Source organism: Pagrus major, chromosome 9, assembly GCF_040436345.1.
Source record: "Pagrus major chromosome 9, Pma_NU_1.0".
NCBI lineage: Eukaryota > Metazoa > Chordata > Actinopteri > Spariformes > Sparidae > Pagrus > Pagrus major.
The window spans coordinates 33481192-33498154 of NC_133223.1; the positions used below are offsets into that span (position 1 = coordinate 33481192).

The 16963-nt window shown below is 39.4% G+C and overlaps 6 non-coding genes across 6 annotated transcripts; all 6 read left to right on the forward strand.

Annotated features, from left to right (window-relative positions):
• The first annotated feature begins 9503 nt into the window (after positions 1 to 9503).
• On the forward strand, positions 9504 to 9577 carry trnat-agu (transfer RNA threonine (anticodon AGU)). Its single transcript has one exon. It is a non-coding gene; the product is annotated as a tRNA-Thr (tRNA).
• Positions 9578 to 9936: 359 nt separating this feature from the next.
• Positions 9937 to 10010, forward strand: trnan-guu (transfer RNA asparagine (anticodon GUU)). Its single transcript has one exon. It is a non-coding gene; the product is annotated as a tRNA-Asn (tRNA).
• Positions 10011 to 10451: 441 nt separating this feature from the next.
• Positions 10452 to 10525, forward strand: trnat-agu (transfer RNA threonine (anticodon AGU)). The gene has a single exon. It is a non-coding gene; the product is annotated as a tRNA-Thr (tRNA).
• A 390-nt stretch (positions 10526 to 10915) lies between these two features.
• trnat-ugu (transfer RNA threonine (anticodon UGU)) lies at positions 10916 to 10989 on the forward strand. The gene has a single exon. It is a non-coding gene; the product is annotated as a tRNA-Thr (tRNA).
• A 190-nt stretch (positions 10990 to 11179) lies between these two features.
• trnat-agu (transfer RNA threonine (anticodon AGU)) lies at positions 11180 to 11253 on the forward strand. Its single transcript has one exon. It is a non-coding gene; the product is annotated as a tRNA-Thr (tRNA).
• A 358-nt stretch (positions 11254 to 11611) lies between these two features.
• Positions 11612 to 11685, forward strand: trnan-guu (transfer RNA asparagine (anticodon GUU)). The gene has a single exon. It is a non-coding gene; the product is annotated as a tRNA-Asn (tRNA).
• Positions 11686 to 16963: the final 5278 nt, after the last annotated feature.

The window sequence follows — 16963 nt, forward strand, 5'->3', positions numbered from 1 at the left end:
CCACTTTCAACATCAATTAAAAAAATACTCAGTACCGGTTTCACACATGAAAAGGAAATCTCTAAAAAAAAATTCAAAATCATAATTTTTTGCCAGGTTTCTTCCACCAAGAAAAAAAAATCTGAATTTTTAGGAAAAAAATCTAAACAATTTTACTTGAGATGTTTTTTCACCTATAACAAAAATCTGAATTTTCAGGGGAAAAAATCTAAATTTTTAGGGAGAAAAATCTGAATAATTTTACTTCTAGAAGATGTTTCCACCTATTAGACTTTTTCCCCATATCAGTAACTGGTACTTTAACACATGAAAAGGAAGTATATAAAATCAATCACATTTTTTTAGGGGAAAAAATCTGAATTTTGAGGGAAAAAATCTGAACTATTAGGAGAAAAAATCAGAATTTTTAGGGAAAAACCTGAATAATTTTTCTTCTAGAAGATGTTTTTCCTCCTATTGGATTGTTTCCCCACTCAGCACCAGTTTCACACATGTAAAGGAAATATATATATATATAAAAAAAGAATAATAATAATTTTTGCCAGGTTTTTTCCACCTTGAAAAATAATTTCTGAAATTTTGGGGGGAAAAAATCTTAATTTTTGGGAAAAATCTGAATTTTTAGCAAAAAAATCTGAACTTTCAGGGGGAAAAAATCTGAATTTTTAGGGAGAAAAATCTGAATATTTAGCAAAAAAAATCAGAATTTTGAGGGAAAAAATCTGAACTATTAGGAGAAAAAATCTGAGTTTTTCCTCCTATTAGACTTCTTCCCCCACTCGGTACCAGTTTCATACATGAAAAGGAAATCTATAAAAAATGTAAAAATTATATTTTTTTGCCAGGTTTCTTCCACCTGGAAAAGAAATCAGAATTTTTAGGAAAAAAAAATCAGATTTTTTAAAGAAAACAACCTGAATAATTTTACTTCTAGAAGATGTTTTTCCTTCTATTACACTTCTTCCCCCACTCAGTACCAGTTTCACACATGAAAAGGAAATCTATTAAAAAATTTAAAAATCTAAATTTTTTGCCAGGTTTCTTCCACCTGGAAAAAAAATCTGAATTTTTAGGGAAAAAAATCTGAAGTTTTAGGAAAAACAATCTGAATATTTTAGAGGAAAACAATCTGAATTATTTTACTTCTAGAAGATGTTTTTCCTCCTAATAGACTTCTTGCCCCACTCAGTACCAGTTTCATACACATGAAAAGGAAATCTATAAAAAAAAAAAAAAATCATAATAAAAATCATAATTTTTGCCAGGTTTCTTCGACCTAGAAAAAAAAATCTGAATTTTCAGGGAAAAAAATCTGAATTTTTAGAGAGAAAAATCTGAACTTTTAGGGAAAAAATCTGAACTTTTAGGGAAAAAATCTAAATTTTTAGGGAAAAAAATCTGAATAATTTTACTTCTAGAAGATGTTTTCCACCTATTAGACTTTTTCCCCATATCAGTAACTGGTACTTTAACACATGAAAAGGAAGTATATAAAATCAATCACATTTTTTTAGGGGAAAAAATCTGAATTTTGAGGGAAAAAATCTGAACTATTAGGAGAAAAAATCTGAATTTTTAGGGAGAAAAATCTGAATATTTAGTGAAAAAAATCTGAATTTTGAGGGAAAAACCTGAATAATTTTTCTTCTAGAAGATGTTTTTCCTCCTATTGTATTGTTTCCCCACTCAGCACGAGTTTCACACATGAGAAGGAAATATATATATATATATATAAAAAAAGAAAAATAATAATTTTTGCCAGGTTTTTTCCACCTTGAAAAATAATTTCTGAAATTTTTGGGGGAAAAAATCTGAATTTTTGGAAAAAATCTGAACTTTTAGCAAAAAAAATCTGAACTTTTAGGAAAAAAATCTGAATAATTTTACTTCTAGAAGATGTTTTTCCTCCTATTAGACTTCTTCCCCCACTCAGTACCAGTTTCACACACATAATAAGGAAATCTATAAAAAAATTAAATATCATAATTTTTTGCAAGGTTTCTTCCACCTAGAAAAAAAAATCAGATTTTTTTTTGAGAGTCAAAACCTCCAAGAAACAATCTGCAGACGTCTCCAACAGAGTAGCTCAGTGTATAGAGACACTGCCTCCAAGATTTGAGGTTGTGGGTTTGATCCTTGCGTTTCAGGAAACTTATCCGGGTTGAATTTTGAAGGCTGAAGTCCAAAAGAGAGAGTGAAAAGCTCTGCGAGACAAAGCTCATCTGTATTGACGAGACGTACTCACACCGTGTAGTTCAACATCCAAGTTTACTTGCAACTGCACTTACTAGTTACATACACTTGAGTAAGCAACTGGTGCCAACTAGTGGTAGCGTTGATCATTACATCTCAATACATCTCCCTTTTTTTTCAAGTAAAGTATTCTTGTACCACTTAAACTTAAATCATTTTTTCAGTATGAATCAATTCTTGTTAACGTGCTTTCACATCTTAACTGAAATATTTTGAAATAAATTCCTTTAAATTCAAATTCACATTTTACTATCATTTACCACTTTATATTAACAGTTTCCTCTTTGACACTTTAACTGTTCAGAACTTAACACTTAACATGTGTATTTTCTTTTGCTCACATCATTTTCATTTTTTTTTTTTTATTTTTTTTTTTATATCTCTTCAATCAGTCTCTTTGGTTTCACAATCAGTCTCTTTGGTCTTTGATCCTGTGTGACATCAGTTGGTGTGTCTTTGTCTGTCTCAGAACAGGATTGGTCTGAGATGACTGGCATGTCATTTGTGTCATTGTCCATGAGTTCTTTCTGAGGCACTTTGAGCAGATGCCTTCTGTTCCGCCTCAGTGGTGTCCCATACTCCGTGATGACTTCATATGATCTAGGTGTTGTCTCCTTGACCACCTTAGCTAGTGGTCCCCACTGTCCATCACATCTCACCCTCACAATGTCCTCCTGTGAGAGTGGGCCCAGAGCCTTGGTTGCTCTGTCGTACAGTCCTATCTGTCTCATGTTTGGACGTGTTGTCACATACTTTTCCTTCCTGTATGTGGCTGCTGGAAGCCTGGTCCTGAGCTTTCTACTCATGAGCATTTCTGCTGGCGAAAGTCCATTCTCCAGTGGTGATGCTCTGTAGTTCAGGATAGCAAGGTATGGATCCTCTGCATTTTCTGCAGCTTTTTTCAGAATACGTTTCACTATTTGTACTCCCTTCTCCGCTAATCCATTGGATTGCGGGTAGTGAGGACTCGAAGTCACATGTTCAAAACCGTACTTTTCTGCAAAGTTTTTAAAACATTGGCTCGAGAATTGTGGTCCATTGTCACTTATCACAGTCACAGGGATCCCATGTCGTGCGAAGATCGCTTTTGTGTGCGTCACAACTCTCTCAGCAGTCGTATCACTCAAACACGTGAATTCTGGGTAGTTTGAATGATAATCTATGACTAACAGGTAGTCCTTGCCTTTAAGATGAAAAAGATCCATCCCAACCTTTCTCCACGGTTCCCTTGGCTTGTCATGTGGCCTCATCGGTTCCTTGGCCTGCTGATATCTGTGGCGCTGGCAAGTGTCACAGCGCTGGATGTAGGTCTCAATATCTCTGTTCATGTACGGCCAGTACAATACTTCTCGTGCACGTCTCTTGCATTTTTCTATTCCTAGATGTCCTTCGTGCACTAATCTGACCATTTGCTGTCTTAATGAGTTAGGAATAACAATCCTGGTGCCTTTTAGAAGAACACCATCCAACACTGACAGTTCTCCTTTAAAGTGTTGGTATGGCTTAGACAGTTTAACCTGGCCTGGTAGGTTTATCTGTTCCATGACTTGTTTCAATGTTTCATCCTTTTGTGTTTGTTTGGCTATCTCTGACCATTTTAAGTCTGACACTGGCATGTGTGCTCTGACACAGTCTATGTGGATTTGCACGATTTCTTCAGTTGTGCTCCTTAAATCCTGCAGGCTGGCCCTGCTCAACGTATCTGCCACCACTAGGTGTTTTCCTGGCTTAAACTCAAAGTCCACGTCATATTTCTGAAGTCTTAGCATTAGGCGTTGAATGCGTGGTGGTGCATCACCCAGTGGCTTCTGTGAGATTGCTATTAGCGGCTTATGGTCAGTTTCCAGTGTTACTGTTCTTCCATAAACATATTCATGAAACTTTTCACAGCCATAAACAGCCCCTAATGTCTCTTTCTCAATTTGTGCGTAATTTCTTTCTGCACTGGTCATAGTGCGAGATGCGTACGCGACAGGATACCATTCTGTGTCATGCTTTTGAAGAAGCACAGCTCCTAGGCCGGCTTTGGATGCATCAGTTGACACCTTTAACGGTTTGTCCTGATCATAGAATGTTAAGACGGGCTCTCTGATCAGACTATTCTTTAGCCACTCCCATTCTTTTGCATGCTCTGGCATCCACTGCCACATTGTTTTATTCTCTAGCAAGCTTCTTAGTGCTTTAGTGTTAGCTGAAAGGTTCGGGACAAATTTTCCCAAGTAGTTTACTAAGCCTAAAGCTCTCTGTAGGTCATTTTTGTCCTGTGGTACAGGCATTTCCGCAATCGCCCTGACCTTCTCTGGATCCGGTTGGACCCCTGCCTCTGAAAGTTTCTCTCCCAGGTAGGTTATTTCTCTAACCCCGAATTGGCATTTGCTTTTGTTTAGTTTTAGTCCTGACTTTTGCGCCTTAGTGAGAACTATGCGCAGCCTTGCATCATGCTCCTCTTTTGTTTTGCCCCAGACTACGACATCATCAATAAAAACACCCACCCCTTCTATTCCATCAAAGAGCTGCTGTACTGTCCTATGAAATACCTCAGGGGCGGAGCTTATTCCAAATGGAAGTCTCAAGAAGCAATGTCGACCAAAGGGAGTGTTAAATGTGCACAACCTAGAACTTTCCTCATCAAGCACAATCTGGTAAAACCCCGATGAAGCGTCTAGTTTAGAGAAGTAGCATGCTCCACTCATTGCACTAGTTATGTCTGATTTAGTTGGAAGCCTGTAGTGTTCACGCTGGATTGCCTTATTTAAATCTTTGGGATCTATGCACAATCTCAGATCTCCATTAGGTTTCTCAACAATGACTAGGGAGTTAACCCATTCGGTGGGCTCTTCAATTTTCCTGATGACCCCTTCAGTTATCAAAGAGTCTAGCTTTTCCCTGAGTCTCTTCTTAAGTGCGACAGGCACTTTTCGTGCTGGGTGTATGACTGGTTCTGCATTATCTTTCAACCTGATTTTGTGTTTGCCTGGCAGACATCCTATACCTTTAAACACATCTGCGTATTCTTTCACCCAGTCAGCATGTGTGGCTCTTGTTGCAGTAGTCACTGTTTTCTTAGTTTGTTTGTTTTCTGTCATTTTGTCAGCATCAATGACATTTATTCTCTTTATTAGCCCTAGCTGCTCACAGGTTTTTAAACCTAGAATAGCTTGTCTATTCCCCTCAACAAGCACAAATAGAGCATTCACTTTCTGATCATTTCTAGTCAGACTAACTCTACACACCCCTTTAGTGGGTATAGGAGTGTCATCATATGTCCTTAGATTTATCTTTTTGTCTCTCACCTTGGGCTTGTTTTTCAGTCTTTTATAGTCTGTTATTGGCAGTATGTTCACCTGCGCCCCCGTGTCCAGTTTCAGTGGGATGTCGGTGCCATTCACATCCAGGTGAGCTATCCACTCATCCTTTGAAGCCGTCGGTGCCTCCTCTATTGCACCCACAAAGAACGGCATCTCCTCGTCGTCCTCGGTGTCGCTCTGCTTTTCCACGAGCTGCACTTTCTTCTTGGTGAAACAGCATTTGGCGAAGTGATTTCTTCCACCGCATTTCCTGCAGTCCTTCCCGAACGCTGGGCACTGTTTCGGCGCGTGTCTCAGCCCGCACCTCTCGCAGTTTCCCCTCTCCTGCTGCGGCTGTTGCCTCGGCTCTCTTTTCCTTGCCGACGTCCTCGGTCTCCCGCGCTGGACCGCGTCCACTTCCGCAGCTTCACCCTCGTTGCTGAATGTCTTTATCTGAGCCTTTGCGCTATCTGAAGCTTGGCATATTTTAATAGCTTTTTCAAGCGTGAGATCAGTCTCTTTCAATAAGTGCATTCTCACTTTATTGTCCAGTACACCGATAACTATCTGGTCACGTATCAGTGAATCACATAACGTGCCGAAGTTGCATGACTGACTTTTCAGCCGTAGGTCTGTGACATACTTTTCTATCGGCTCGGACTCTTTCTGAACACGGTTTCTGAAAACATATCTCTCATATGTCTCATTCTTTCTCGGCGTGCAGTACTCCTCGAACTTTGCCATGACCACATCGAACTTATCTTTTTGGTCGTCTGTGAAGACAAACGTGTTGTACACGTCCAGTGCGCTGCGGCCTGCTACTGTTAGCAACAGTGCTATCTTCCGCTGGTCGTCGCCTTCCAGTCCGATGGCAAGCACATATAGTTCAAAACTCTGTTTGAATACTTTCCAGTTTTCGTTGACGTTTCCTGTCAACTTCAACTCCTCTGGTTGACGTATAAAGTTCATTTTCTAGTTGAGATATTTCTCCTGGTACCATGTATTGACGAGACGTACTCACACCGTGTAGTTCAACATCCAAGTTTACTTGCAACTGCACTTACTAGTTACATACACTTGAGTAAGCAACTGGTGCCAACTAGTGGTAGCGTTGATCATTACATCTCAATACATCATCCATCTGATCAGACAACTCAGGGTGATAGACATCTGTTCTTAACTTCTGATGTCGATGGTTCAATTCTTACAAGATTCAATGAATTTTAAAGTCCAACACCCAAAGGGAAAGTGAAAAGCGCCCAGAGAAGAGCTCCCAGTGTGAAGAGGACTTGGTGGCTTTGTTCTCTGCAGGTAGTAACCAGAGGAGGTCACGCTGGTTCGAGTCCAGTTGACTACCTATACAAGGAGTTCCTCCAGTTCATTGATCTAGATTTACTTTTGAAGGCTGATGTCCAGAAGAAAGAGTGAAAAGCTCTGAGAGAAGAGCTCCCAGTGTAAAGTGGATGGTGGGTTTGTTCTCGGTTGGTAGTAACCAGAGGAGCTTGCAACGGTTGAAGTCCAGCTGACTGCCTGTACATGGATCCTCAGTTGTTGGGCTTTGTCCCCTCCTGTAGCTTCTCATAGATAGAAGCAGTTGTCTATGAGATGAAGATGGTGTCTGGAAATTTGAATTTTTAGGAAAAAAATGTTTTTTTTCCAGATGTTTTTTCCTCCTAGAAAAGATAAATCTGAATTTTTGAAAAAAGCTATGGGCACTGGCAGGCAGCAGGATTTGAACCTGCACAAGTTCCTCTGGTTACTACCAGCTGAGAACATACCCACCACACCACCAAGTCCTCTTCACACTGGAAGATTGTCTCTGGGCGCTTTTCACTCTCACTTTGGGTATTGCACTTTAAAAAAAAAAAGAGTTGAGTCTCATAAGAATCAAACAGTCAACCCCAGAAATTCAGAGCAGTTGTCTATCAGCCTGACAAACTCTGTCTCAGAGCTTTTCACTCTTTCTTCTGGACATCAGCCTTCAAAATTCAATCCAGATCATTGAACTGGAGGAACTCAGGAATCAATCCCACAAACTCTAATCTTGGATGCAGCGCCTCTACACACTGAGCTATACAGGTTGGAAGAAAAGCAAGTCTGCCTTTAATAAAACAAATTATCTTTTTCCGAGATGTTTTTTCTTCCTAGTAAAAACACTCAGTACCAGTTTCACACATGAAAAGGAAATCTATGAAAAATTTTTAAAAATCATATTTTTTTGCAAGTTTTTTTTCCACCTAGAATTTTTTTTTCTAAAAGTTTTGGGGAAAAATCTGAATAATTTTACTTCTAGAGGATGTTTTTCCTCCTATTGGATTGTTTCCCCACTCAGCACCAGTTTCACACATGAAAAGGAAATTTATGAAGAAAAAGAAAGATCATAATTTTTTTTGCCAGGTTTCTTCCACCTAGAAAAAAAAATCTGAAATTTTAGTGGAAAAAATCTGAAATTTTAGTGGAAAAAATCTGAATTTTTAAGGGAAAAAATCTGAAATTTTAGTGGAAAAATCTGAATTTTTAAGTGAAAAAATCTGAAATTTTTTGGGGAAAAATCTGAATTTTTGGGAAAAATCTAAATTTTTGGGAAAAAAATCTGAACTTTCAGGGGGAAAAAATCTGAATTTTTAGGGAGAAAAATCTGAATATTTAGTGAAAAAAAAATCTGAATTTTGAGGGAAAAAATCTGAACTATTAGGAGAAAAAATCTGAATTTTTAGGGAAAAACCTGAATAATTTTTCTTCTAGAAGATGTTTTTCCTCCTATTGTATTGTTTCCCCACTCAGCACCAGTTTCACACATGTAAAGGAAATATATATATATATATATATATAAAAAAAGAAAAATAATAATTTTTGCCAGGTTTTTTCCACCTTGAAAAATAATTTCTGAAATTTTAGGGGGGAAAAATCTGAATTTTTGGGAAAAATCTGAATTTTTAGCAAAAAAAATCTGTACTTTCAGGGCGAAAAAAATCTGAATTTTTAGGGAGAAAAATCTGAATATTTAGTGAAAAAAATCTGAATATTTAGGGGAAAAAATCTGACTAATTTTACTTCTAGAAGATGTTTTTTCACCTATAAAAAAATCTTAATTTTCAGGGAAAAAAATCTGAATTTTTAGGGAGAAAAATCTGAACTTTTAGGGAAAAAATCTAAATTTTTAGGGGAAAAAATCTGAATAATTTTACTTCTAGAAGATGTTTTCCACCTATTAGACTTTTTCCCCATATCAGTAACTGGTACGTTAACACATGAAAAGGAAATATATAAAATCAATCACATTTTTTTAGGGGAAAAATAATTTCTGAAATTTTGGGGGGGGGGAATCTGAATTTTTGGGAAAAATCTGAATTTTTAGCCAAAAAAATCTGAACTTTCAGGGGGAAAAAATCTGAATTTTTAGGGAGAAAAATCTGAATATTTTGTGAAAAAAATCTGAACTTTTAGGAAAAAAATCTGAATAATTTTACTTCTAGAAGATGTTTTTCCTCCTATTAGACTTCTTCCCCCACTTAGTACCAGTTTCACACACATGAAAAGGAAATCTATAAAAAAATTAAATATAATAATTTTTTGCCAGGTTTCTTCCACCTAGAAAAAAAATCAGATTTTTTTTTAAGAGTCAAAACCTCCAAGAAACAATCTGCAGATGTCTCCAACAGAGTAGCTCAGTGTATAGAGACACTGCCTCCAAGATTTGAGGTTGTGGGTTTGATTCTTGAGTAAACAGGAGATCCTGGGTTCAAATCCCAGCGGTGCCTTCCTTCCCCGTTGTATATCCTGATTCCCGGGCATCTTCTTTGACGGCCCCTATCGAACAGGGCACCCACCGCTAGACTGACTCTACCATGTCCTTTTTTTCGCCCTGACCAAATAACGACGCATCTATCTCCAAACATGTTTGATCTGATTTGGTGTGATTTGATGGTTCATATAAGACTCTGCGAGAGGTCTGAGAATGAAGGCACCGTGGCTTAGTTGGTCAAAGTGCCTGTCTAGTAAACAGGAGATCCTGGGTTCAAATCCCAGCGGTGCCTTACTTGGCTTTTTCAAAGATGTTTGCAGAGGACTAAAACCACTGTTATCTCATGTGCATTCAGTGCGACTTCAGGCAAAACACAACCCATCAAGAATGTCCTCTGGAAGAACCCGGAAATGAAAAACAGAGACATGTTTGAGAAGAAAACAAACAGCTGTGTTGTGTCCTTGTCTTGGAAAGAACAGTGAAAGGCCATTAGTTTTGACAGGTAGTTTGGTAGCAATCTACTAGACTGTGGCATCACTCCAATTAGAGGGGATTCTTTGATTACATCAAAAGCGCAAGTTGGCTCAGCATAGCGGGACTCATTTGGGAAGAAGACGACGCACGATGTTTCTTGAGCGAGGACCGAGGCATGTCTCTGTGGCGCAATCAGCCAGCGCGCTCGGCTGTTAACCGAGAGGTTGGTGGTTCGAGCCCACCCAGGGACGGAGAGTCTTTGTTCCGTTCAAAATCCAGGGCCAACCAAGTATCTAAACTTAGTTGTCCACCTTGAAGTCAAGCAGGGCTTTTGTCCAAAGACCCAGTGCCACGATGTCCCTTGACCTCACAGGAAATTCCGTCCTTGTTCTGCAGAGGCCCGAGAGGCTTTGCCGCCACTACATGCCAGTCTAGAGCTGAAGGCTGATTCTGCTGACTCGCGATCCGGATAGATCCAATTGTTCCGATGAATATGAACGTTGTATATCCTGATTCCCGGGCATCTTCTTTGACGGCCCCTATCGTACAGGGCACCCACCGCTAGACTGACCCTACCATGTCCTTTTTCTCGTCCTGACCAAATAACGACGCATCTATCTCCAAACATGTTTGATCTGATTTGGTGTGATTTGATGGTTCATATAAGACTCTGCGAGAGGACTGAGAATGAAGGCGCCGTGGCTTAGTTGGTCAAAGTGCCTGTCTAGTAAACAGGAGATCCTGGGTTCAAATCCCAGCGGTGCCTTCCTTGGCTTTTTCAAAGAAGTTTGCAGAGGACTAAAACCACTGTTATCTCATGTGCATTCAGTGCGACTTCAATCGGCCAGCGCGCTCGGCTGTTAACCGAGAGGTTGGTGTTTCGAGCCCACCCAGGGACGGAGAGTCTTTGTTCCGTTCAAAATCCAGGGCCAACCAAGTATCTAAACTTAGTTGTCCACCTTGAAGTCAAGCAGGGCTTTTGTCCAAAGACCCAGTGCCACGATGTCCCTTGACCTCACAGGAAATTCCGTCCTTGTTCTGCAGAGGCCCGAGAGGCTTTGCCGCCACTACATGCCAGTCTAGAGCTGAAGGCTGACTCGCGATCCGGATAGATCCAATTGTTCCGATGAAACTGTGTAAAAAGATCCAAACTAATGGCGCCGTGGCTTAGTTGGTCAAAGTGCCTGTCTTGTAAACAGGAGATCCTGGGTTCGAATCCCAGCGGTGCCTGCCTTCCCCGTTGTGTATCCTGGTTCCCAGGCATCTTCTTTGACAGCCCCTATCGAACAGGGCACCCACCGCTAGACTAACTCTACCATGTCCTGACCAAATAACGACGCATCTATCTCCAAACATGTTTGATCTGATTTGGTGTGATTTGATGGTTCATATAAGACTCTGCGAGAGGACTGAGAATGAAGGCGCCGTGGCTTAGTTGGTCAAAGTGCCTGTCTAGTAAACAGGAGATCCTGGGTTCAAATCCCAGCGGTGCCTTCCTTGGCTTTTTCAAAGAAGTTTGCAGAGGACTAAAACCACTGTTATCTCATGTGCATTCAGTGCGACTTCAGGCAAAACACAACCCATCAAGAATGTCCTCTGGAAGAACCCGGAAATGAAAAACAGAGACATGTTTGAGAAGAAAACAAACAGCTGTGTTGTGTCCTTGTCTTGGAAGAACAGTGAAAGGCCATTAGTTTTGACAGGTAGCTTGGTAGCAATCTACTAGACTGTGGCATCACTCCAATTAGAGGGAATTCTTTGATTACATCAAAAGCACAGATTGTCTCAGCATAGCGGGACTTATTTCGGAAGAAGACGACGCACGATGTTTCTTGTGCGATGACCGAGGCATGTCTCTGTGGCGCAATCGGCCAGCGCGCTCGGCTGTTAACCGAGAGGATGGTGGTTCGAGCCCACCCAGGGACGGGGAGTCTTTGTTCAGTTCAAAATCCAGGGCCAACCAAGAATCTGAACTTAGTTGTCCACCTTGAAGTCAAGACTTTTGTCCAAAGACCCAGTGCCACGATGTCCCTTGACCTCACAGGAAATTCCGTCCTTGTTCTGCAGAGGCCCGAGAGGCTTTGCCGCCACTACATGCCAGTCTAGAGCTGAAGCCTGATTCTGCTCAGTCGCGATCCGGATGATCCAAATTCAGCATTTCTACCAGCAAAAAAGTGTATTAAGGTCATTTGGCTTTCACCTGGTCTTGAACCCATGACTTTAAAGTTCCTACTCAGTATTTCAACCACTAACTTATTTACATGGCCACTGGACCAACATGACAACACAAACCTGTCTGACAGCAACTTACGAAGAATATCAGCTTACTAAGGGGATCCCACTTTTTACTGGCATATGCCGCTTCTAACTGGCATATGCCACTTCAAGTCCAGATTGTTGCCAAGTTGTTTATTATGCAGCTTCTGTTTCACAAGTTGTATGGTGCCCCATCAGGAGTGGTTTCCTGTTTAACACAGCATACCACTCAAGCAACATATGATGCAAGAAAAAAATTCTTCTGAATTCAGATTTTTTTTCACTCAGTTTCAAACATTTTCACTGCAAAGACAATAAAAGTGAAATTCTGAACATTTGTTTTCACTAAACATCAGCCAAATTCATGGCAACGGCAACTCAAGTAAATTCATGACGCTAAAAAAAGTTCTTCAGAATTTTCTTTCACTCAGTTTTTTTTATTTTGGCCTTCATACAGCTTTATTGACAGTAAAGGTTGAGATATGAAAGGAAACAGGATGCAGAGCAACACAGCAAAGGGCCCCTGGCCGGGACTCGAACCCTGGGCTGCTGCAGTAAGATCAAAGTATCTGCAGATAGGACATCTGCTCTACCAACTGAGCTAATCAGAAAGTAATTTTTTAGTATTCTGAACATTTGTTTTCACTAAACATCAGCCAAATTCTGCATTTCTTCTAGCAAAAAAGTGCATTAAGGTCATTTGGCTTTCACCTGGTCTTGAACCCATGACTTTGAAGTTCCTATTAAGTATTTCAACCACTTCTGCTCTATCAACTGAACTAATCAGAAATTAAAAACAATTAAAATTCTGAACATTTGTTTTCACTAAACATCAGCCAAATTCGGCATTTCTTCTAGCAAAAAAGTGCATTAAGGTCTTTTGAGAGTCATTTGGCTTTCACCTGGTCTTGAACCCATGACTTTAAAGATCCTGCTCAGTATTTCAACCACTAACATTCAACCATTTTTACTCCAAACACAATAAACTGAAATTCTGAACATTTGTTTTCACTAATCATCAGCCAAATTCAGCATTTGGCTGATTTCTACCAGCAAAAAAGTGCATTACGGTCATTTGAGAGTCATTTGGTCTTGAACCCATGACTTTAAAGTTCCTACTAAATACTCAGTATTTCGACCACTAACTTATTTTAACCACTAGTCATGGTTTACATGGCCACTGTACCAACATAACAACACAAACCTGTCTCACAGCAACTGACGAAGAATATCAGCTTACTAAGGGGATGCCACTTTTTACTGGCATATGCCAGTTAGAAGCGGCATATGCCACTTCAAGTCCAGACTGTTGCCAAGTTGTTTATTATGCAGCTTCTGTCTCACAAGTTGTATGATGCCCCATCAGGAGTGGTTTCATGTTTAACACCGCATACCACTCAAGCAACATATGATGCAAAAAAACAATAATTCTGAATTCAGATTTTTTTTCACTCAGTTTCAAACATTTTCACTGCAAAGACAATAAAACTGAAATTCTGAACATTTGTTTTCACTAAACATCAGCCAAATTCTGCATTTCTACCAGCAAAAAAGTGCAGGCTTTCACGTGGTCTTGAACCCATGACTGTGAAGTTCCAATTAAGTATTTCAACCACTTCTGCTCTATCAACTGAGCTAATCAGAAAGTAATCTTGTAGTATTCTGAACATTTGTTTTCACTAAACATCAGCCAAATTCTGCATTTCTTCTAGCAAAAAAGTGCATTAAGGTCTTTTGAGAGTCATTTGGCTTTCACCTGGTCTTGAACCCATGACTTTAAAGTTCCTACTCAGTATTTCAACCACTAACTTATTTACATGGCCACTGGACCAACATGACAACACAAACCTGTCTGACAGCAACTGACGAAGAATATCAGCTTACTAAGGGGATTCCACTTTTTACTGGCATATGCCGCATCTAACTGGCATATGCCACTTCAAGTCCAGATTGTTGCCAAATTGTTTATTATGCAGCTTCTGTTTCACAAGTTGTATGGTGCCCCATCAGGAGTGGTTTCCTGTTTAACACAGCATACCACTCAAGCAACATCAGATGCAAAAAAAAAATTCTTCTGAATTCAGATTTTCTTTCACTCAGTTTCACACATTTTCACCGCAAAGACAATAAAACTGAAGTTCTGAACATGTATTTTCACTAAACATCAGCCAAATTCATCGCAACGGCAACTCAAGTAAATTCATGGCGCTAAAAAAAAATTCTTCTGAATTTTCTTTCACTCAGTTTTTTTTATTTTGGCCTTTATACAGCTTTATTGACAGTAAAGGTTGAGATATGAAAGGAAACAGGATGCAGTGCAACACAGCAAAGGGCCCCTGGCCGGGACTCGAACCCTGGGCTGCTGCAGTAAGATCAATGCATCTGTAGATAGGACATCTGCTCTACCAACTGAGCTAATCAGAAAGTAAATTCTTAAAATTCTGAACATTTGTGTTCACTAAACATCAGCCAAATTCTGCATTTCTACCAGCAAAAAAAATGCATTAAGGTCATTTGAGAGTCATTTGGCTTTCACCTGGTCTTGAACCCATGACTTTAAAGTTCCTGCTCAGTATTTCAACCACTAACATTCAACCATTTTCACTCCAAACACAATAAACTGAAATTCTGAACATGACTTTGAAGTTCCTACTCAGTATTTCAACCACTAACTTATTTACATGGCCACTGGACCAACATGACAACACAAACCTGTCTGACAGCAACTGACGAAGAATATCAGCTTACTAAGGGGATTCCACTTTTTACTGGCATATGCCGCTTCTAACTGGCATATGCCACTTCAAGTCCAGATTGTTGCCAAGTTGTTTATTATGCAGCTTCTGTTTCACAAGTTGTATGGTGCCCCATCAGGAGTGGTTTCCTGTTTAACACCGCATACCACTCAAGCAACATATGATGCAAAAAAAAAATTCTTCTGAATTCAGATTTTCTTTCACTCAGTTTCAAACATTTTCACCGCAAAGACAATAAAACTGAAGTTCTGAACATTTGTTTTCACTAAACATCAGCCAAATTCATGGCAACGGCAACTCAAGTAAATTCATGGCGCTAAAAAAAATTCTTCAGAATTTTCTTTCACTCAGTTTTTTTTATTTTGGCCTTCATACAGCTTTATTGACAGTAAAGGTTGAGATATGAAAGGAAACAGGATGCAGAGCAACACAGCAAAGGGCCCCTGGCCGGGACTCGAACCCTGGGCTGCTGCAGTAAGATCAATGCATCTGTAGATAGGACATCTGCTCTACCAACTGAGCTAATCAGAAAGTAAAAATTTAAAATTCTGAACATTTGTGTTCACTAAACATCAGCCAAATTCTGCATTTCTTCTAGCAAAAAAGTGCATTAAGGTCATTTGGCTTTCACCTGGTCTTGAACACATGACTTTAAAGTTCCTGCTCAGTATTTCAACCACTAACATTCAACCATTTTCACTCCAAACACAATAAACTGAAATTCTGAACATTTGTTTTCACCAAACATCAGCCAAATTCAGCATTTCTCCCAGCAAAAAAGTGCATTAAGGTCATTTGGCTTTCACCTGGTCTTGAACCCATGACTTTAAAGTTCCTGCTCAGTATTTCAACCACTAACATTCAACCATTTTCACGCCAAACACAATAAACTGCAATTCTGAACATTTGTGTTCACTAAACATCAGCCAAATTCAGCATTTCTACCAGCAAAAAAGTGTATTAAGGTCATTTGAGAGTCATTTGGCTTTCACCTGGTCTTGAACCCTTGACTTTAAAGTTCCTACTCAGTATTTCAACCACTAACTTATTTACATGGCCACTGGACCAACATGACAACACAAACCTGTCTGACAGCAACTTACGAAGAATATCAGCTTACTAAGGGGATCCCACTTTTTACTGGCATATGCCGCTTCTAACTGGCATATGCCACTTCAAGTCCAGATTGTTGCCAAGTTGTTTATTATGCAGCTTCTGTTTCACAAGTTGTATGGTGCCCCATCAGGAGTGGTTTCCTGTTTAACACCGCATACCACTCAAGCAACATATGATGCAAAAAAAAAATAATTCTGAATTCAGATTTTTTTTCACTCAGTTTCAAACATTTTCACTGCAAAGACAATAAAACTTCTGAAATTCTGAACATTTATTTTCACTAATCATCAGTAAAATTTTGCATTTTTCTAGAAAAAAGTGCATTAAGATCAGGCCTTTTGGCTTTCACCTGGTCTTGAACCCATGACTTTAAAGTTCCTGGGCAGTACAGTGAGCAGCTGTGGCTCAGGAATAGAGCCCGTGTCTTGTTATGAGAAGGTCCCTGGTTCAATTCCCATGTACTGCTCCCCTGTTGTTCACATTCATAAACCATTATCCTTATTAATGAGCTTTAAAGCATTAAAGACCTTTAGTTATATCATGTCTTATAAAGGCTGACCAGTTAGGGTGTTCACATTGTTTTTATCTGTTAATTATGATCATTGGTTTGGTTTCTTTCTTTTTTTTAGGTCCTCTGTGTTAAAAGTTTTTAACTTCTCAGCGCTCTCATAATACCAAACGTTTGGCCAAGTGCCTTTTTAATGAATTGTTTTCAATTCAAATATTTTGTGTTTTAGATTTAAAATGTCGAAACTCTACATCATAGTAAAAATGTAGATAACGACTGTCAATAAGGTTGCTGTAATGAGGGAAAGCCTCTGAACTCCAAACTCCTCCCAATGTTGATCGGCATCTTGCATAGCACATTAAACATCAGCCAAATACTCCATTACAACCAGCAAAAAAAGTGCATTAAGGTCATTTGAGAGTCAGTTGGCTTTTACCTGGTCTTGAACCCATGACTTTAAAGTTCCTACTCAGTATTTCAACCACTAACTTATTTTAACCACTATCCTACATGGCCACACAAACCTGTCTGACAGCAACTGATGAAGAATATCAGCTTACTAAGGGGA